This window comes from Hippocampus guttulatus, chromosome 3 (assembly GCF_054856545.1).
Source record: "Hippocampus guttulatus isolate MCC_2025c chromosome 3, RoL_Hgut_1.0, whole genome shotgun sequence".
Taxonomy (NCBI): Eukaryota; Metazoa; Chordata; class Actinopteri; order Syngnathiformes; family Syngnathidae; genus Hippocampus; species Hippocampus guttulatus.
Window position 1 is genome coordinate 6395776 of NC_141263.1, and position 22140 is coordinate 6417915.

A 22140-nucleotide genomic window follows, 5' to 3' on the forward strand; every position below is an offset into this window, starting at 1 on the left:
TAAATTGACACATTTGCATAGGTCAACATATAATTCTGCAAGTTTAAGCAGTGTGGCCTCCAAAATTAATCTAACCCTGATGTGATTTGAACACACAAGCTTCTGATCTAGAGTCAGACGCACTACTGTTGTGCCACAGAGTCACATGTCCCACCCGTCGAACCGTTGTAAATTATATCACAATTAATATTCCAAAATTTCGCTATCATGGAAATACTGCTCTGAACACTGGAGTTTTTCTCAACGTTTAGAAAGAAAATACAAATTAATTTAATCCATGATTTTCATTTGAATCAAACTTAGATACATTTTCTAGTACTCAGCACCTCTATTGTGGTCATAATTTCACTTCCAATCATTGAGGCATGGCAACTGTTGCACAGTTTTGTTTTTGGACGAGGGCCACGAGTGGCTCTCGTCCAAAAACAAACTCGGAATTTACACATTGGTGGCCTCACAGATTGTCTGAAAGTGTAGGAGGCATAACTACGATAAGGGAACCATTATAATTATTTCACGTTCAAATACACTGGGCAAGATTGTACGAAATTACAAGTGGGACAGTTTTGACCACAGGGCGTAAATTTGACGCGTCAGCTTTCGGGATGCAAAAAATCGACACAGTTGCCGGTATTGTCATTCTGCAAATTTTAGCTAGTGTGGCTTACAAAATATACCTGACCCTGACGTGATTTGAACACGCAACCTTCTGATCTGGAGTCAGACGCTCTACCATTGCACCACAGAGTCTCACACCAAGCAGTCTATCCGTTGTACATTATATTACAGTTATTATTACAAACGCTCGTGACCATGGAAATACTGCTCTGGACACTGGAGTTTACTTAATGGGTCGAAAGAAAATAATTAGAAAATACAAATAAATTATTTTGATTTTGAATCAAACTTATATATATATATATATATATATATATACATGTATATGTGGCCATAATTTCACTCCCTATCATTGTGGAGTGACAACTGTCACGTAGTTTCATTTTTGGACGAGGGCATGAAACTAGTCAAAACTTTGAATTTCCACATTGGTGGCCTCACACTTTGTCTGAAAGTTCATAGACGTAACTATAAGGGTACAATAGTAATTGTTTCACTTTCAAATACACTGGGCCAGATTGTACGAAACGACAAGTGGGCCTGTTTTGACCAAATGCCGTAAATTTGATGTGTCTGCTTTTGGGATCTGCTAAATTGACACATTTGCATTGTTGAACATGGAGTTCACGTTTTAGCTCATGTGGCCTACAAAACATGTCTGACCCTGACGTGATTTGAACACGCAACCTTCTGATCTGGAGTCAGACGCGCTACCGTTGCGCCACAGAGTCTCACACCAAGCAGTATACCTCGGATATTATATCACATTTGTTAATACAAAAGGGTACCATGGAAATACTGCTCTGGACGCGACACAGTATGTGCCCTGCGATTGATTGGGATCAGGTCCAACTCACCCACGACTCATAGGATAAGCAGTGTCGTAGAAAATGGATGAATGGTTGGATATAAAATACTTTAAAATGTGTAAAATCAAGTTCCAACAATAGTTACACTGGTCAATGGCAAACTTTAATCAGAGGTGTCTTGTCCCTAAATGCACTTTAATGCTGATTTAAAAATTGTCTTTCCTTTTTATTGAACACATCAGGTCTTGGAAATATTTTCTTTCAGGCAGTAGGCAGGCTACACCCTGAACTGGTTGCCAGCCAATCGCAGGTCACACAAAGACAAGCAACCATTTGCTCTCACACCTAGGGACAATTTCGAGTGTTCCATTTACCTGCTACACATGTTTTTTGGAATGTGGGAGGAAACCGGAGCACCCGGAAAAAACACCCACGCAGGCACCTCTGCACTGCGAGGCGGATGTGCTAACCACCGTGTCACTATCATGTTTAAAGTTTGTCCTATAAATGATTGCACAATATGAAATTATATAATATGAAAAAAATATAATATATTTTACGATGCATTGTAATTTATACTGTAGCTATGACATTTCAGAAAACAAATTTCCACCTGTCTCTGAATATAATAAATAAATATCACTAAATATATTACTGAATGCCATATTTTATTATTGTTATTGAATCAGTGCAAAAAATAACATCTACATCTACAACCATTCTGCAGTTGAGTAAATGACCAATGGGGGGGCCCGCAATTGGTGCTTGACGAATACATGAAATTTCAAAATGATCAATACATGTAATAATAATTACTTTGAAAGTGAGGAGAGCAAATGAAGCACTTTCAGTTGCCATACATATGCATAGCGAAACAGTTTTTAGCTTGATTAAAATCAGGGTGGAGTCGGTGTTACACCTAATCAGCTTAAAAATGCATTTTTAGATTAGTAAGGTCTGACAGGTCCTACCTTTGAGACAGGAATACATACTGTTGATACGTACATCACAAACACATGTGCCATGACCTTGTGTGACAGACGGCACATTCCCCTGACATGGGTGGATACTTTTGGGTCTTAGGATGCAGGTCATCAAGTATGAGACACAAATGCACCTTGAGCAAATTTACAACCGAGTAACCCTCCATGATGCAATTATAAAATAGAAATCATTAAGTTAAATGTGCAAGAGAATAAACTTTTGTTATTGAGTATGAAATTATGTTTCCAGAAAACCTCTTACCCAATGTAACAGCTCCTTCAAGTGTTCATTCCATTGTCTCATCATACACTTTACTTGCCTTCTTTGCTGTGTGTTCCTTTGCCTCATGATTCCTTTATTAAGAGCATCTCATTAAACACACAAGCGCCTCAAGGTCTTTAGGAAAGCCTTGCTTAATATACTGGCAGATATATGTGCACTGGAGACTACCAGTGATGCGATTCAACCCTCTGATGTCTCTCATTGAGGACATTGGCTTAGAAATTATTCATAGTTTTTTTTTTGTAGGAAAGAAATACTATAAGCCATGACTAACTGTGGTTCTCCTTTTCACTGGTGAGTTACATTTATTATCGATTTAACATTGTGATTTTCTGGAAACACAATATCTCAATTTAGCTTTATTGTAGTGTATATGTAGTGTTTGAATTGAAGTGTGTATTCTGCCCATATTTAGTCTTGCATGTATTAACGTTCTCATGTCCGCAGTGAAACACTGTTTTGTAACCAGACGTGTCCTTGAAGCACACTACCTCATCAGATAGCCGTAGGAATATGCCAGTTGATACAAGCTAAGAATCGGTTTAGGAGAAACTAAAGTCCTGATGCCACACCATAAGTTTCGGTACCGCCCATCTGATGATATAAATATGATGTGAATCCCTTGCTTCTTTGCACTCGTGACCACCACAGCCATTGTCTGTAAACCGCGGGTGCCCAGAATGTTCTGTTATTAAGAGCTTTGAAGGTACTGTTCATCGACTCCAGACTGTATTTGGATAGCCAACAGCTTCACCATCCGAAATTCAACAAACACGCAGAGGAAAGAAGGCCACTTTGCCCCGACAGAATGTATTTTTTTGTCTTGGATGGTTCATTCAATTTAGCTTTTCTGGATTTTCTGGATCATTCACATGAAATCGTTGGAGGTAATTGGACTCCAAAAAGGGCCACATGTAAAAGAAGTCATAATAAGTTTGTAATATATTGTATAAAAAGGTTTGCATCTAAAATATAAAAAAGAGCAGATTCTCAGAAAATCACTAAGAATTAAGAAGGGCATGATGAAGCTCTCCAATTGGGACTTTCTGTCACGTGGGGAGCGGAATGAGGACCGAGAAGCAGGCATTACACGGAAGTTGATCAGTCTTTATCTATGAAAATACAAGGTACCTACAGAGAGCAGGGCTGGATGCAGAAGAAAGGGAAGCCAGCTGACACTCTGACTGGGAGAAAGCTCGACATACTGACCACATGTCACTGAGTAATCCAAGTTTATATACTGGCAGACATCAGGCCCATATGACCAAATAAAGGACCAAAAGAGGCACCGCAACTGAATAGCAACTGAAACATTGAGGAGAAACAAACAGTCACAGCACTTTTACTCTCTTATATTCTGAGCCTCCCGCAAAAACTGACAAAAACGACACCAATAGTACCTCAGGCTCAGTTTGTGGTTGTCACATGATCAAAACGGAAAAAAAAAAACCCAGGTGAACCGTGATTGGTCGTTTCCTGTCGCGCCAGGAACAAATCGCGCCTTGTTTGAGTGGGCATGTACAGTTACGTACAGGCATGTACAAAGCCTCTGAGTCATGCCAGCTCTTTTTCAGCATACAGAGAAACCTTCTCTCCCACGCATGTCTTTTCCGGAATATGACTGCCAATATGGCTGTATTAATTTATTATTGTTATTTTTGAATGAATACAGTATTTCGGAAAAGCCCGCAAAGCACTGAAGCCGCAAAAACGTGAAGAGCGAAGTGGCGAAGGATTACTGGAATGCAAAAAGATGCAGTGAAGCAGATGTCTCGTGAAATGTTTTCTTTTCAATATGTTCTATTTGCCTTGACAGTCTAAACATGGTTTTATGATTAATTTCGTATTCCTGGAGTAATAATTAATCAGATTCATCTACCCACCCCAAATTTTAAAATGGACTCAAATGACAAAAGATTGGGCTGCCTCACAGTTGCATGTTGTCCACTACCCTACCTTCCCATTTTTATAAAGGCCATGAGGATGATGTTAGATTAAAATGTTACGTTGAAGTCTACCTGTTTCAGATGTATAGAGCCCCATGAAAAATAATTACATTTAGTAGGCCTATACAACAACTATATACAACAACAGCCATCCATCCAGCCGCACCAACGACGACTGTATGGATGGCTGCTGAAGTTGAGGATGAGGAGAGAGGAGCGTTGGCGCAGAGCGCCGATGCGTATTTGGAACTGAGAGTCGCCGCTTGGAATTGAAATGGATTTCCATGGGACAGGAGAAGTGAACCAATCTCTTTTTTCATCAATGGATGCTACAGCTTCTTGTTGACTTTGAAACTTAGCTTGTAGCCGACGTGTGCACATTTTGAGCATGACGTCTCTGATCCACTGGTTAAAGGACACTTTGATTCTCTCCTCTTTCATCTCAAACTGCTTCAAACAACAAAGCGTGTGACGGAAAAGTGGTTGGACTGCACGACTGTCCGTGTTTTATGTTATGTGTTGTGTTTATTATTTTACTTTATGTTAACTGTTTTGTGAAGCGCTTTGTTACAGCTGTCGCTGTTGTGAAAGCGCTATATAAATCAGCATGTATTGTATTGTATTGTATTGTATATTAACATTCCATATGCGTGTCACTGCTGAGCATTAAAGTGCATTTCATGAAGCGGAAGATATGATGATTTCCGGTAGTTCAGTAATGTAATGTTGCAACAAGTCCAACTTCAGACGTCACACAGAGTCCACCAAACATTGAATCACAGCCTGTTCTTCGCTAGCAAATCATGGCATGTCTCGTTAAGTACCCAGCCATAGCAAACATATTGCATGTACTATTAACAAGTGCTAGCACATTATACAGCACAGGTATTACATATAGGCTAGCAGTAAACGAAACTCGAAACATTTGTTTGAATCTCCAACACGCCTTGATAAATAAATCAGCTGTACTTCTACACTAGTTTGAGTGTGGCAAGTTGTCATTGATTTGTGTCACGTGCAAATGCAATGCATTGTGTGTGTGTGTGCGTGTGTGTGTGTGTGTCCCTACAGGATTGGAGAGACGAGTGGTGGCACTGGGAGCAGGTGCAACCTCCAGTTAGTAGCATACTTAAACTGATCCCAAACCTCACCCCGTTGCCAGATCAACACTCTCAAATTTGATTTGGTACACCCAGCCAGTTTTGAGTATCTCAGCATATTCTGATTGCGATTTACCCGGTTACTTGTATCCACAGATTGCTTCTCGCTCCACCTTGCCTGCCAGCCTCACATGCTGCACTCAAGTGAGCTTGAAGTACCGTATTTTCTGCACTATAAGGGGCTTCGGAGTATAAGGCGCACCTTCAATGAATGGTCTATTTTAAAACAGTTTTCATATATATGGCGCACCGCATTATAAGGCACATAGAATAGAAGCTAAAATAGTGGCTGCGGTTGCGTTATGCATCCACTAGATGGAGCTACGGTAAAGGGAATGCAATACAATACAATACAGCTTTATTTATATAGAGGCTTCACAACCGCTGCAGCTGGAATAAAGCACTTTACAGAACATTTAAAATACTACATCCAAGAAATCAGAATTGTGATCCATATATAAGGCGCGTTGCATTATAAGGCGCACTGTCGGCTTTTGAGAAAATTGAGTGCTTTTAGGTGCGCCTTATAGTGCGGAAAATACGGCAAAACTCGGCTTGCTTCTTTCCATCTTGAACCGTTTGCCTCTGGTAACCACAACCTCCACTATCACTGAAAATAAACTCTTGATTTAAGTGGCTGTTTGTCGCCAGTCTTTCCTGCCACTGGAACCTTAACAATATTGAAGTCAGTACACGACAAAGACAAGATATTTAAGCTTCAATTTGAAAAGCTTAACTCTTTTTTTTTTGCCCAAATATTCACTCATGTTGAATATTTGGGCAAAAAAAAGAAAAAAAAAGATGGAAATTAATGACTCGCTGTGGCAACCCCTGAAAAGGGACAAGCCGAAAGGAGAAGAAGAGGTAGATTCCCTCATGTTGAAATTGATGCCTGCAACATGCTCCTATAACGCTGGGACAGGGCGTGTTTACCACTGTGTCACGTCAGCTTTCCTTTGATCGACACCCCATAAGCGTTTGGGAAGGAACGACCGTTATTGTCGAAGCTGGGTAGAATTCCTTCCCATTTCCCATTCTTCTTTGATGTGAAACTTTAGTTGTTCAACGGTTACCATTTGTATGTTCTGAGCTTTATAATTTGCGATGGAAGGTCGGCATAACGAATCAAATTGCACTGTTTTTTTTTTTTGTTTGTTTGTTTGCTTTTGTTGGAGTTGCTGTTCTTTTGTTTATTTTTTTTGGTATTTTTCAAAGTATTTGTTCAACTGGAAAACAGTGTAGAGATTATTTATTTTGGTTTATCTTGTTTATTTATTTATTTATTTGGTCAACACTACGTATTCAGAATAAGTTGTTGGGACAGGAGTCTTTGGGAAAACCAACTTTTCAATCAGAAATCATACGATACTTTTTTACCAGGAAATTTAAGTCTGTCTCTCTGTCTGCCTGCCTACCTGTCTGTCTATCCAGGTTTTGTTCAGTCCCTCGCAATTCTTTCACCTTGCTTGTCACTTTGTCTTGGACTAGACAACTCTTTCTTCGCTCCCTCTTTTTTTTTTTTTACACACTGAGAATAACGCAGTTTATATTTTCCCATGTTTGACCAATGTAAACCTGGGCCCCCGGTACTCTGCAATCCCTGACAGACTGGATGGCTGGATGTGGGAAAGCCTTTGCAGCTCCAGCTCATTCCTGATGAAAATCTTTGCTGTTCGAGTTCAGTGTGAAGTCACCCATGTCTGCTGGCCCATTCATGGCAATTATTTATGACTTTCTAATTTAACACAGTGAACAAGACAAATAAATATAGCGGTCTTATACCAGACTAAAGCGTGTTTAAACTTTTATGGTGTGTTCCACAAAAATCCTTTCTAGGTAGTAGTGCAGAAACAGTTTCATCAACTGACCTTACCACTCGACGCAAATAGTTGTCTGGGACATGAACAATACCTCTTGCAGATCGGTACAAGGTTCAGTCCAGTTCACAGCTCTATACCATATTCAAACTGGAGAAAAGCTGGACAGTTTCAACTGCTTGGGGAGGCCGACTGGTAAGAAACCTCAATAGTCGACCTCACTAACAAATTCTACTTTGCTTAACCTAAAAAAGGGACTGCCCCCTCAATCCTATATTAGGGAGATATTCTACTACTGTACTTGAGCTTCAAAAACTCTCCTCTACAGGCTCTTCCACATATACTGCCCTGACTTCTGGTGCTCCGTTTAACACCCAATGATGTGAATTGTGCACCACTGGTCTATGTTTATCTTTAAAAGACTCAAAAACGCACCGTATCTACGTTCTCTGCTCCCCCGCACTCTCCATTCCAGCAGTTTTATAAACTTCTTTGTTTGCAACGTCTGGCCTACTTTTGGTTGAACTTGGGAGAGTGAGCTGCCCAGTAACTAAAAGATTACATCCTGGCTGTGACTTTCCATTGTTGAAGTGCTCTTGGACAAGAAACTGCACCCTCATTTGCTCTCAGTGGGTCTGGCAGCACCTTACATGGCCGCAGCTGCCCATTAGTTTATCAATGTATGCGTGAAGGGGTAAAATGTGAGCCTCTGTAAAGCACTTTGGCCACTGCATGGTGTAGAAAAAGCGCAAGATGACTGCACTTCACTTACCATTTCTTTTCAGATTTCTGCCCCAAACGACTGTAATCTACTGCAACTAAAATTTTAAAAGGTTGGCGAGAAACACTCCACGAGGCTCGAAATAAGCAGGTTCACGTTGCCATTTCTGATTCCAAATTTGCATTTTGCACCTATTATGAACAGACTGAAGAGCAATACTGCAAACAGAAGTCGATGTGACAAGCGTGATGTTGTGCCGTGTAATCAAAATGAGCCTTGATCTCTGGCTAAGGTCCCCCTCTAGCATTCATTTGACCTTGTCATGGGTCCAACGCAGCCTTTTTACAGTGATATTACTGCTAACGTACCTTACAAACATGATGTTGTCACTGCGGTTGGCTTATCTGTGGATTATGACTATCGTCAAATGTTTTATCTTGTTTAATACCACGGTGTCATGACTCCACGAACTCGTCAGGTCTATATTGTTCCTAAAATTTAAAAAAGAAAAAAAAAGAACGATTCGTCAAACAGGTTGAAAATGATCTGAAAATTGGCAGGTAATAGCCATGCGCAAAGTCGGTCCTCAAGGGCCCCTGTCCTGCCTGTTTTCCAGCTCTCTCAGGAACAACACACCTGATTCAAATAATCAGGATCGTTCTAATGCTGCTTCACAGGTGGCTGATGACCTATTCATCTGAATCAGGTGTGTTGCAGCCGAGACAGCAGGAAAACAGGCAGGACATTGGCCCTCCAGGCCCGGAGCTGGACAAGCCTGGCCATGCGTTTGACAACACGTCAACTGCAGACACGGCATTGTTGTCCACCCGTGTGTGCGCTTTCCACTCTCCGACTTGCCAATGCCCTCATAACCCATCAAAGAAAATAACCCCGACAATGAGCGAAAATGTCGGAGCGCAAATGTAGGATATCGCCGCGGCGTACACACCTTAGCTCAGTTGAGGGCCGCGGCTCGTCATTTGGATGCCAAAGCCACTTTGTTGTCCTTTTTAACCCTTTCATGCAACCTGATCACATTATAAGCTGTCCTCGGAAGTAACCGCTGTCCCTGAAAGGGTTAAATGTGTGATAGTGATCTGACTGCTTCAATTACCCTCCTAATATTTTCCAGCAAATATTTTAAATATTATCGCTTATCATTTAAAAAGTGTGAATTTGAGAGAATTCTCCTATTTCCGGACCTAGCCCTTAAAATCCATCTTGAGGTTTGTAATCTAAAAATGGAATCATCTCATCACTTTTATTGTGATTGAGGGGAATCTTAATCAACATTTCAAATAGTTTACCTTTTCCGCCACTTCTATACTCACATCTTCGTGACGAAAAGTGTCACTCGTGTCACTCTCCCCTTGATCATATTTAAACATTATCAAATAAATATTGGAGCCATAATTTAGTAACTATGACAGAGTGAGTAATGATTATTGAGTAATGGTAATGTTGTGCAGTTGAACAGTACCTGTCTGCAGAATCCTTTTTCCCTTTTGCATAATATACTGCAATAACTGTCTCATGGTGGTGTTGTTGATAAAAGTTTAAAAATATGTAAATTCAGACAATTTGTTCAGGAAGCGAGTTTCTGTTTGTTGGCAGCTCTGCAACTGGTCGTTCGTGATTAAGGGGCAGTGTGGCTCAGGTGGTGGAGTGGTTGTCTCCCAACCCGAAGGTTGCGGGTTTGATCTTCAGCCGTTGTGACCATGTTCAAGTGTCCTTGAGCAAGCTATTACCCCCAGTTGCTCCTGATGCTGCGTCATCGGTGGGTAAATGAGGAAACAGTGTTAAAGCGCTTTGAGTGCCTAAGGTAGGGAAGCACTATGCAAGTCAAATCCCATTTACCAGTAAGTGAAATCTTATTTTCTCTTTTGTATTCATAATAGCTCTTTAACCAAGCAAACAGCTACTTGCCTATCCAACAGAATATTCAGTACAATACTCAAATCCTAAAATATTTCTTAGCTGCATCCCTCCACTCAAGTCCCCATGTTATATTGTGATATTTTTTTCTGTAATAAAATCCTTGTCTCGCATCTTTGGAATTAACCCAAAAAAAGGACAAAAATTCAAAAATTACTACTCAAATGAAGTCAGTGATAAACAAAACTGATCCTCGAAGAAAATATTTATTTTGAGCGTGGCCGTCCACAATTGCTGCACTAGTTTTTAGCCTATGAATCTTTGACTCACCATGTGCCATATATGTAAATACCGTACATAACTAAATCACACTTTACAGTTTGTTGCGCATGCAGGTACTTGTATTTGCTTTTATTTTGCTTTGGTTTGCGCAGCTGTCTGCGGTCGGGCCGGCATTACATATGAGAATCTGTTCTCAATTGCCTTACCTGGATAAATAAAGATTAAATTATTTATTTTTGTTTGTTTGTTTCTACTGTATATCAAGGCCGAATCCTCTGTAGTCCACCGGGAATACAATGAAGAGTAATCTGCAAAAAGGAACCACATAGTAATCCATTTTCCGTTTCGTATACATTTTGAAAGATGATTTTTTTTCTTTTTTTACAGACAAATGAGGTGCATATTTGATCTTAATCAAGGCAAATTTGATGAACCATACTTAATTTGCCCAATAGTATTTAAACTTGACAGTCAGACGCAAGTTATTTTGTTTGCTGAAAGTGCTTTAATCGCAGCCCATAAAAATAGGCTCTAGAGTCAGAATCCTTAAGCAGCCAATATGTTGCATACAGTGCAAGGCTTTGTTCAATCATCCATGTACTGTACTTTTATTCATTTTCCTTAGATCAGGCCGGCGGTTTTAGCTGAGGATGACTGATGCATAGTAATGGCTGTTACTGAATCGGTTGATTGATTTATTGATAGTAACATGTTTTAGTGATTGTGCCCACGCATTGAGAGGGTGCAGTGACTCATATCTTGTTGACTTGGAGACCAAAATAGCAGCCAAATGGAAGAGGACATTCAGTTTACCCTTGAGACTTTACACGATGGTGAAGAAAATGGGAAGAGAAAGACTGGCTGAGAAGAGCGACACAAAGAGAGAGAACAGGAGAGGAGAGCTTAGAAAACGATGACGGTTTGTGTTACATAAGCCAACAGTGAATCATGACAACTGATAGAAAATTGTTGCTTTTTCTTCTTGGAGAGTGTGTTAACTCTTGAAGGTCAATAGATGAAATCGGACTATTTGGGATACAAGAAAGACTTGCCTTATGCAGTACACATCAAGGCCGTTAGAGAATGACTGCAGTGCACCAAGTACCTTACAAACAGGTGCTCGTCAAAAAATGTGATTATCGTGAAAAAGTTAAATTGTTTCAGTAATACGATTTAAAATGTGAAACTTGTGTAATGCAGACACATTAATTTCTGATGGACTGATATAATTCAAGCATTCATTCATTTGAACCCTTTCAGGGACAGTTTATAATGTTATCTGGCTAAAGGATGCTTGAAAGGGTTCATTTAGATCCTTATATCTGAAAAATGATTATCTCAGAAAATTAGAATAATACTTACGACAATGCAAAGAAAGATATTTTAGAAATGTTGGCCAACCGAAAAGTATGAACATGAAAAGCATGGACATGTGATGAGTCAATACTTAGTTGGGGCTCCTTTTGCCTGACTTCCTGCAGCAATGCGACGTGGAATGGAAGCGATCAGGGTGTGTCACTGCTCAGGTCTTGTGAGAGCCCAGGTTGCTCTGATAGTGGCCTTCGGGTCTTCTGCTTTGCTGGGTCTGGTGTATCGCATCTTCCTCTTATCAATATGTACCCCAACGATTTTCTTTGGGGATAAGGTCGGGCGAGTTTGCTGGCCAGTCAAGAACAGAAATACCATGCTCCTTACACCAGGTACTGATAGCTCTGACACTGTGCGTAGGCTCCAAGTCCTGTTGGAAAATCAAATCTACATCTCCATAAAACTGGTCTTCGGTGCTTACGTGGGTAATGACAGTGAGGCCTAGAGCGGCATGATTGGGAGGAACAACACCCCTGATCAGAATCTGAGCGGTCAGTGGTTCTGTTACTGGCCTTCTTGTCCATAATGAACATCATGTTCTAATATAAGTTGTGTCCATATGTGCACTTGGCACCAGGACACCCTCAACCTTGTGGTCATGTCATTGGATTTCCGGCCGCATGTTTTGGACACTCGGGTGAAGGTAGGGGAGAAGCTGTCAAGTGATCTCCATGTAGTTGAATTGAATTGAATACAACTTTATTGTCAAATGTGCTGTATGTATGTGTAACATACAGCACAGATAAAATTTCTTCCCTCTCAACGTAAAACAAGAGGAGCCACTGCGGGTGTCCGCGCCGCCATCAAAAGAAAAGTTCACAAAAAATGACAAAATAATACAAGACGTGGTGGTACAATGGACTCTAACACTCACTAGAGTGGTTCGCAGCCGAGTGTGAAGCTGACATTTTTTTGTGGATTCCGCGGGATTCCCACAGCATGGGAGTCAACTTTACCTTTAAACATGGGATTGGGACAGCACGGGACAAATGTTCACGAGAGCAGATTGAAGCTGGATTATCCAGTTGGTAGGATGGATGGATGGATGGATGGATGGATGGATGGATGGAAGGATTGATGGAGCCGAACCCAGCTGTCTTTGGCCTGTAGGCGGGGTACACCCAGAACTGTTGTAATGTGTGCATGTGTGTGTGTGTGTGTGTGTGTGTGTGTGTGTGTGTGTGTCTGTATCTCTGTATCTCTCTCTCTCTCTCTACATCTCTCTCCAAAAAAAAAAAAAATAATATATATATATATATATATATATATATATATATAAGGTTTAACAACTGTTCCCTTGGCGAAAGTACTTTTTGTGAAAAGATGTGCTCCAAGGACACGATGGTCTCAATCAGGCACTTGGTGTTTATCTGGAGGACATAGGACCAATGTCACTGAATAGTGAGAAAGAACAGGGGGCACTGTGCTCATGCTTCACCAGTACAAGAATATAGCTTGAAACCACAGTATCACAAAGTGCAATTTGGGCAATGGACAGTCATGTAAGAGCAGGCAGGGTAATTTGTGACTCAAACCTTTGACATTTTAGCTGAAGTCAAATTAAAGCTGAAATGACAATACAGTATCACATCTTCTGTGTCTTAATCAGAATCAGACTCATCTTTATTAGCCAAGTGTGTAGAACACACAAGGAATGTGTCTCCGGTAGTACAAGCTATCCTAGTATCATCAATAACAAGCAACTACGACAAACAAGGAAATGGCAATGGCATAATTGGTAACCGCACCTGTGTTTTAAAATCATCTGTCCTCATTCCCTGCTAATGTGTCATCTCAGTCAGTGACTTTTAACAAGCACAGTAGCTTTTGGCCATAAAACTGCAGTGCAATTTATCCTCTATTGCTATCAAGGAATTATAATAATCCATGAGCAATCTTTAATATATTAAAGTTAGCTGATGGCCTTAATAGTTTCAATTTCTTGGTCACAATGTTCATAAGCGTTATCTGAGTCAGCACAACCTGATCCAATTTCTATTAAATTCTATTTCATTTTGACAAGAGGTTCTCATTTGCGAAATATGAAATTGGTATAAATGACACCTATGAGCAACAACAGCACATTGAGACTGGACTGCAACATCCTTGTCCTCAAAGGCTCATTCACTGGCTCAAGATCAAGCCTTATTCAAAGGTTATTTATATACAGTAATACAAAATAACATGCACTTCATTGCCCTGAAACTGTAATGAAATCTTAATTTTCCTTCATTCACGGTAGCCCTTTTTGCTGCACTGACCTTTTTCCCTGACATGGTCCTTATTTTTGTCATCAGACAAAATTATACGTATTATTTCCTGGATAAGACCGTTCAAGGATGATGGTGATAAGGTGATCAATGTGCCCACTGGCACATGTACTGTGTGGGTACAGACAGACATCCATCATATTGGTTCACAGATTTTTGTGGTCCTTTTGAGCATCACAACAAAAAGGTACTCAAAGAAAATATATTTTTTATTGTTAGGGTGTTTTCAGTCGAGATGCAGTCGCTTAAGAAAAATGTTTTGTTAGCCGATACTCAGTTCAAATGTCAGTGTCTTTCAAATCGGAATGGACCGCTATGAGGTTCCTTCGGTGAGAGAGCAGATAAAAACAAATCACTTTGTTATTGAGGTGTGATCTCAAAAGCATTGACACGTGATGCTGATCAGAGTGTGCAGCAAATTGTTTTGGTGTTTGACTGATCTTAAACTAAAAAAAAACAAACAAAACAAAACTATAATTTAATGTCTGTCCGTTAGAAATAATAGCCACCTTCAGCTAAAGAATAGTTAGTCTTATATAACTCACATTAAATTAGCAATACAGTGTTCCATTTGCACACAGTCTTCTCCGAGAGTGGGTCTAATCGTGGAACATTTCCCTTGAGGACTGTGAAATATTCGCCAACCCCTTGAGGGTTTGTCAACTGCTCATTTTGGATGCAACTGCTTGCGTCTGCCACTTGCTGATTTATGGAAAGCATGTCTTTCCATTTGAATCATAACAATCCACATTGACGACTTCATTTTCTCATTTATGAGCTCGTTTGTAGAGGTCTGCTCTAATATTAGCTATACAATGGAAGATTATTTCATCACAAGAATGTAATAATCATAAGCACGAACCCAACTTTACAATAACTACAGAAAAGAGCAAAAGGTGATGACAAAAACACAGTTACATAAACTTGAAGCAATACATGAAACTTTTTATTGCTTTACAAAAAGTGCAATCTTGTAGAATAAATGGATGTGTTGTACAAATCAACTAAAGATTTTGACTAAAACATGACAATGTCATTAAATTTTAGTTAAATGTGATGGATATTGCCTGGTGAGGACTACTCTCTAAATACAGTCGTGGTACCGGAGCTGGACAAGTAGAAGCTAATCAGAGAGTTTTTAAAATGTCATTTTAAATCAACCTTCACTTGGGAACAGGGTCAAAAAGCAAATAAAGCACTCCTTGTGGCCTGAAGTCAAATGAGCATGAGAGAGGAAAATCGTGTGAAGCACTGAGAAACTCTAACCACTGTGGGGTAGTGTTTCCCTTCATACAAATGCAGCTACACCTGCAACTGTGTCAAGAAATTGCAATCAACATTTTAAAAGGCCACTTTTAGAATATTACATTGTATCACATATAACATTGGAGTATACCTCCTTGAAAACTCACAGCGTACAGTCTTGATTACCACTTGTTAGGATTCCGCCTTTCAATACCGCCTTTGAGAAACTGAAGGTTTTTTTTTCTGTTCATACTAACAATGTACTAAATTACCTTTTATACATTTGAAGGTACAGGTCATACTAGGCTACTGTTATTGTTTGCATAATTTTTCTAATTTGAAATGCAGACAACAAAGGACATACCATAGTCATATACTATATCACTTTATAGCTGGTAATAAAAGACAGTCTTTGAAAATAATGATCCGTACTTTGTGTCGGTCCTCTATCGTAGAAATAGCAATAAAGCATTGTATACATTAAATGTAAATTGTACACTAAAAATAGGCTTCAACCAGTGGCAGGCGGTGAGTGTTGGTCATGGGCTTTCAGTAAGTATTTAGTGATGTTATCACTTCTTAATAATGTCACATCACAATATAGTATATACCAAAAAATACAACAACAACAAACCACTGTGACACTACACCACATGTTACTCAACTGTTCCCAAAAACACCATTGCAGATTCACAGCCAATTATCTGATAAGTCTCCCTTCCAAGCACTCTCATCGACACGTTTAGATACAAAAGAGGCCCATGTTTGGCATTGAGGAAGAGCATTTCACGTATTTCAGGATATTATCAAAACACTATCGTCCTTCACAATCAAGTTTTAGCGATATGAATTATTTAAATAAATAAATAACATCATACTCGCCAGTGATGCTAATGCAGAAGCTCGTACCTGTCTGTGTAGACTAAGTTGTTCAGACACTGATGGACTGATTGGATGAAACTATAGACAGCCATGTTTCGCTCTCTCTCGCTCTCATGTTGCTCTGTATTTCTCCTTTTCTTCTCTAACTCAACCGGCCGAGGCAGACAACTTCCCCACATTAAGTCTTGAGTCTGCTCGAGGTTTCTTCCCAAGAGGGATTTTTTTTCTTTGCCTCCGTCACCTCGTGCTTGCTCATGTGGTTTTCAATTGTGGCTTGAGGAGTGTGGTCTTTGCGGTCCTGAGACAACTTCCATTGGCATTTGGCGTGATATAGATACATTGAATTGCATTCTTGTGAGGATAGGTGGATCAGATGATGGATGGATGGATGGATGGATGGACGGAATGGAATTGTTAAGGTGGCCAACTGGAGCTGAGCTGTGTCCATAAAGTGGTCGGATCCTGTCATGGCAGCAATCCCCAAACCCGTTGGTCAGGGATGCCGCCAAGATGAAGAGGGAGTTCTATCAGGCCTTTTTGGCCAGTGGGACTCAGGAGGCTGCTGATGAGTACTGGCAAGCAAGGCAGAATGTGCGCCAACTATCGGGATTCTATTCAGGGGTTCTTGAGAAGAGGGCCAGTCGGGAACTCACATCTGAGGAGGATTAGTATGGTTTCTGTCCTAGCTATGGGACAGTGAACTATCTTCAACAAGGTCCTCGAAGGTGAATGGGAGTTCATCGAACCAATCTACATGTGCTTTGTGGACTTGTGGAATGTTCTTAACTGTGTCAAAGTGGCTCGGGAGAGGGAAGTCTGGGCTTCCCTGCTTAAGATGCTGCTCCTGCGATTCAACCTCAAGAAAAAGTAACAAAAAGATGGATGGATGGATGGACCAGCAACCAATTGATCAATCGCTTGGACCATCCATTGGCTCTGACTCTGTTCCTCCCACTCTTTCATTCCTTTTTTCACAATTTGAGGCAATGCTGGCGGCAACGGCACCGTAACCAACTCACACATTTGTCCTCTCAGTTCAAAGGCTGTGGATTAAATCGTGAGCTCCAGCCTTCCTATGGAGAGTTTGCATGTTTTCCTTTGTGTCGGATTGACTTTTCTTCAGGTATATCTCTTTCCTCCAGCATTCCAAAAACATGTTAGGTTAATTAAAGACATTATATCCCATGCATTTTATTGTGGATGTATTTGATGAAGATGAATCTGACAAACTCTACCCATCCATTATCTACCCCAAAATCTATTGGTGTTTTAAGAGATTTTTTTCCTGTGCTATTGGGAGTTTTTCTGTAAGGGGATTAAAGGGCCTGTGTGAGCAAGCCCGAGTCTGTGACCACTTCTCTCTCTCTCCACAAGATTTCCCTCAACAGCTAACCATATACCTGCTGCATATCTCAATTAGGCATGTATTTGATCCTCTCGGCTTCGTCCATGACCTGCAAGCGCAGCGCATACTGTCATGTTAAAGTGCAAGAATCCAGAAACCTATGTAGGAGCTAGGATAGTTGGAAGTTGGAACCACCAATGTATTTTTTTTGTTGCTCCTTTGCCACAGACATAAATTGTTGTTCAGCTGCATTCTCATTCTAAAAAGAAAGGGTTCTGGTGTATTTTAGTTGAGCGTTATAAAGAGCATTCAAGTCTCATGCCAGTTCCAGATATTTGAAAGTGGCCAAGGGGGTAAACAAAAGTGATGTTTTGATTTTAATAGGTTGCGATTTTCAGTTTTGTTCCATTGTTTTATTGGAGTGTAGAGGGCAGTGTCGTTACAAAAGGTTTGTGATGATGGCCGTTTCCATCAAATTCATCTTTGTGTTTTTCTGACTTTTTTCAGAAATCTGTATTTCATATTCTCAAAGTGTCCTTTCTTGTAGTTTCCGGTTGTGCTCCTTCCAACCAACTGAAGGCATCACGAAACCAGTCAGTGCTTCTTAGATTCCATTCTTGTAGTTGGAGGCGACCCGGTGCTGCCTCTGGTGTCACATGAGGAGCAGAATTACAATCTAGAAGCAGAAGTGACACAAGTTGTGAAATAAAAGTCTTTATCCACGAAAATACTCGAGAGAGCAGGGCCGGATGCAGAAGACATGGAAGAGAGCTGACACTCTGACTGGGAGAAAGCTCGAAATCCTGACATGTCACCAAGTAATCCAAGTTTATATACTGCGAGACATCAAACCTATATGACAGAATAAAGATATAAAGCATAAAAGAGCCACGGCAACTGCATAGTAACTGAAACATGAAGGAACTGAAACAGTCACAACATCCAGGCCCTTAAAATCTGATCACCTCTGCTCCCATGCTTGCTGTCACAGATTCTTCTTTCCGATTCATATGTGGAAAGAAATTATGATGTAAGCAGGCTTCAACTTTTGTTGGCAAACTCTGCCTAGTGCCATTGTCTCGGGAGTGGGGGAGGGGGATGGGGGTGTTGAAGCCATTGATTGTCTGGAAATATCACAATAGGAATATTGTACTGCAGACTTGCCAAGAAGCCTGTATGGTTATTGCCAACGTTGTTCTCTCATTTCAACCTTATACAGACCAAGTCATATAACACCTTCTCTCTACTTCTCAAAAGAAAATAAACATTGGACTGACCAATCCTGCATGCCTTGGTCTTGTTTTTAGGCAGTCTTTTGGTAAATCCAAAGGAATATAAATAAAGCTAGCTCTATTAGATCAATCAGTTGACTCCAAAGTGCAAAGCTTTAGGTCAAAATTATTAGGCCATGTGAATCTGTATGTTATCGTAATCCCTACAAACGGTTTCAGTCAAATTTGACCTGCATTGACATTTAACACCAATAAAAATACCCTAAATATGATTCTTTGCCTTTGAAAAGTCCGGTCTTAAAGTGACACAAACTACACGAAAATGTTTTTCATTCTTTTGTTCAGGTGCTACTAAGTTTGTATATATTGAAGCTGTTCCCCGTCAAACTTGGCTCATGTCAACTAAAATTGATTTTTGATTTACAATGCGAGTTAAATTCATGTAAATTGTGGTTATGGTGGGAATCTAGAAACGGTCATTTATTTATTTCCCATCAATGCTCAGACAAGCAATGCAATTTGTCGGATTTGGCTTGGAAGCAACTGTTTCACACACAACCTTCAGTAACTGCTTGTAAAAACCAAAAACATGAATGTGTTAAATATGACACACTCTACTACTGGTAACACAAACACATATGCGATAGATTAACGTCTTTATTACTTCATTTCTTCAATGCATTGTACAGAATGCATTCTGAGAACCATAGATATGGAAAACAGGGAGATACGACATGCCCGTGCCACTTGTGACATGACAACTCGTACAGCCCAAGTGTTGTCCCATTCCATGTCTGTGAATGTCACAAAAACAAACAAACAAAAAAATCCAGGATGCATTTTCTGTCTTGATAGCACACGTTTTGGCATTGACATAAAAGCGTCATGAAAATCTGTTGTGAAATGAGCCACTTATAGCCTCTTTTCAACACACGTGTTGCTTTTGATGGTTGGCACCGACTGTATGTCTGTGAGCTGGGCTGCTAGTTATGACAATTGAAGTGCTTGTGCATTTGTAATGACCCAATAGCTTGCTGATTGAAGTGGATCATGAGAATAGCGTTGACATTAGCATTGGCATCTAACTTCATCGCCGCTTAGTGCATGTAAAAGGCTTCGATCGCCACAGAGATTCACAATGAGCCAAGGTCACAATCTGGGCCTGTTCCGGACGTTCAGTGTTTAGCACACATCACGACGGTATTTGACATGAAATCATGATTTCTTCTTCTTGAGTTCCCTCATTCTGTCCAAGACAGTAATGAACGTCATTGTATGGGTGCCAACCAGTGTTCCGACTGTGTCACCGCAATTGAATGACATGGTAACAAAAGAACAAGACAAACTTGTGAAGCCAAAACTCTGGTGAAATGGTCGGTATTCCTAAATGTTACTCAAAGTCCTGCAGTCTTCAGTTTAATTCGTTGCACATAACTGTGTTTGTTCCTTCAGGGCGGTACAATGGTCGACTGGTTCGCACGTCCACCTGAGAGTGCAGAGAGTTTGGATATTCTTTCCTCCGTGGGGTTGATCTGGGGACAACAGTCTCCTCCCACATTCCAAAAACATGAACAACAAAAATAAAAGGGCACTGTCAATGATATTGATTCAATCGATCAATCACAAAAAATATGTGTCGATGTGTGGCTGGCATCGATGTGTGTTAGTCCTGCGCCTAGCGATGTAGCTAGATCCCAGGGCAGACATTTTCATTAAATAGATGTATCATTACAACCCTATTGAGCATACCATTTTATACCATGCAACCCAACTTATAATTATTGTAAAAATAGCATAACAACACTTAATGCCAGAGAACGGCAATCAACCGTGACCAAAATGTATGTTAAGATTCCCATTTATGCCCACTTCAGCGTCTGAAAATATCAGAACGATTGCCTTAAGGTTTTTGATTGAATGTACGCTGCTCTTCATATATGCTTCACTATAGACCCGTAGTCATCAAACATACGGCCCGCGGGCCGGAACCGGCCCGCAAGGAGGTTTGATAAGGCCTGCAGGATAATTTAAAAGTGAAAAAATTCATAAGACAGAATGAACTGCTTCAGAGAACAAAGTGTATGCAGAAAAGTGGTGAAGATTGCACGACTGTCTGTGTCCTATGTGTTGTGTTGTGTTGTGTTATTTTTGTTATTTTGACTTCAAAATGGTGCCGCGTGAGTGGCTGCCTTCCAGCAGCTCCTATATTTTGTTGTTCTACTTCTTCCTTTCATAACTTTGCTGCTGTGAATCTGGAATTTCTCTATTGCGAGACTAATAAAGGTTTTCTTATCTTAAAAAAATAATAATAATAAGGTGAAATTCATTGAATATCCGCTAGGGGGACACATTGTTTTGATCAGAGGAAAATGATACATTGTTTTGATCAGAGAAGAAGACAACAGCAGCCTCAGTCTGTCACTGAGACAGACCCAACACAGCAGACGCTATCAAGAACGTGAATACTTTATTCTTTACACATATAATAGTACTCTCCTTAGTTTGTAAGGTGTAGGCAGGGATTACATTTAGATTTTATATGCTTGTGTAAATGGTTTCAAAATTCCTTTCTTTATAAATCTTGTTTAATCTTAAAAGTGCATTACTATATTTTTCAATACCAATTACTTGTTAAGGTTTTGTGCCTTTGTACAGTCAGTGGGATCAGTTGCAATGCAATGCAATGTGAATGCTAAAAGTAAATTGCACAGTTGTCTAAGGAAATCTTAGGTGCTTCATAAAATGTTTTGTAAAAGATATGTTCATTAAATTTCAACATTTTCCTAGTGTTCTTGTGCTTCTTTAGACCAAAACAAAGGAAAGACATTATTTTGGTTATTTATAGCAGAGTATGGTATAATTTTTAATGGTCCGGCCCACTTGACATCTGCCGAGGTCGTATGTGGCCCACAATGTGAAATGAGTTTGACACCCCTGCTATAGACAAAATCTGAACTTGTCAACATCATAAAACGACGAGCAATGAATGCAACAAAACGTCAGAAGTTATTAGAACGATCTCCCCAATACTTTGGATTTCGTGGATGATGACCTTATGAGTGGCGATGGAGAGATTTTTTTTTTTACATGAATTGTACAGTATACCACCGTTTCAGTCAGCCTGATTCGTGTATAGTAGTTTAGTGGTTTCTAATCGTGAACTTGTGCCCGGTTGGGGTTGAAGCTGTCTGAAAGGAGTGTGCAAGGATATAGTGCAGGTTTAACTGTCACACAAGCAAAAAGTAAGCAAGCAAGAAAGCAGCCAGGCAGCCAAGCAGGCAGACAGACAGACAGACAGAGACAG

At 40.2% G+C, this 22140-nt stretch overlaps 2 non-coding genes across 2 annotated transcripts; both read right to left on the minus strand.

Moving 5' to 3' along the window:
• Positions 1-678: 678 nt before the first annotated feature.
• On the minus strand, positions 679-750 carry trnaw-cca (transfer RNA tryptophan (anticodon CCA)). Its single transcript has one exon. It is a non-coding gene; the product is annotated as a tRNA-Trp (tRNA).
• A 527-nt stretch (positions 751-1277) lies between these two features.
• On the minus strand, positions 1278-1349 carry trnaw-cca (transfer RNA tryptophan (anticodon CCA)). The gene has a single exon. It is a non-coding gene; the product is annotated as a tRNA-Trp (tRNA).
• Between the last annotated feature and the right edge of the window lie 20791 nt (positions 1350-22140).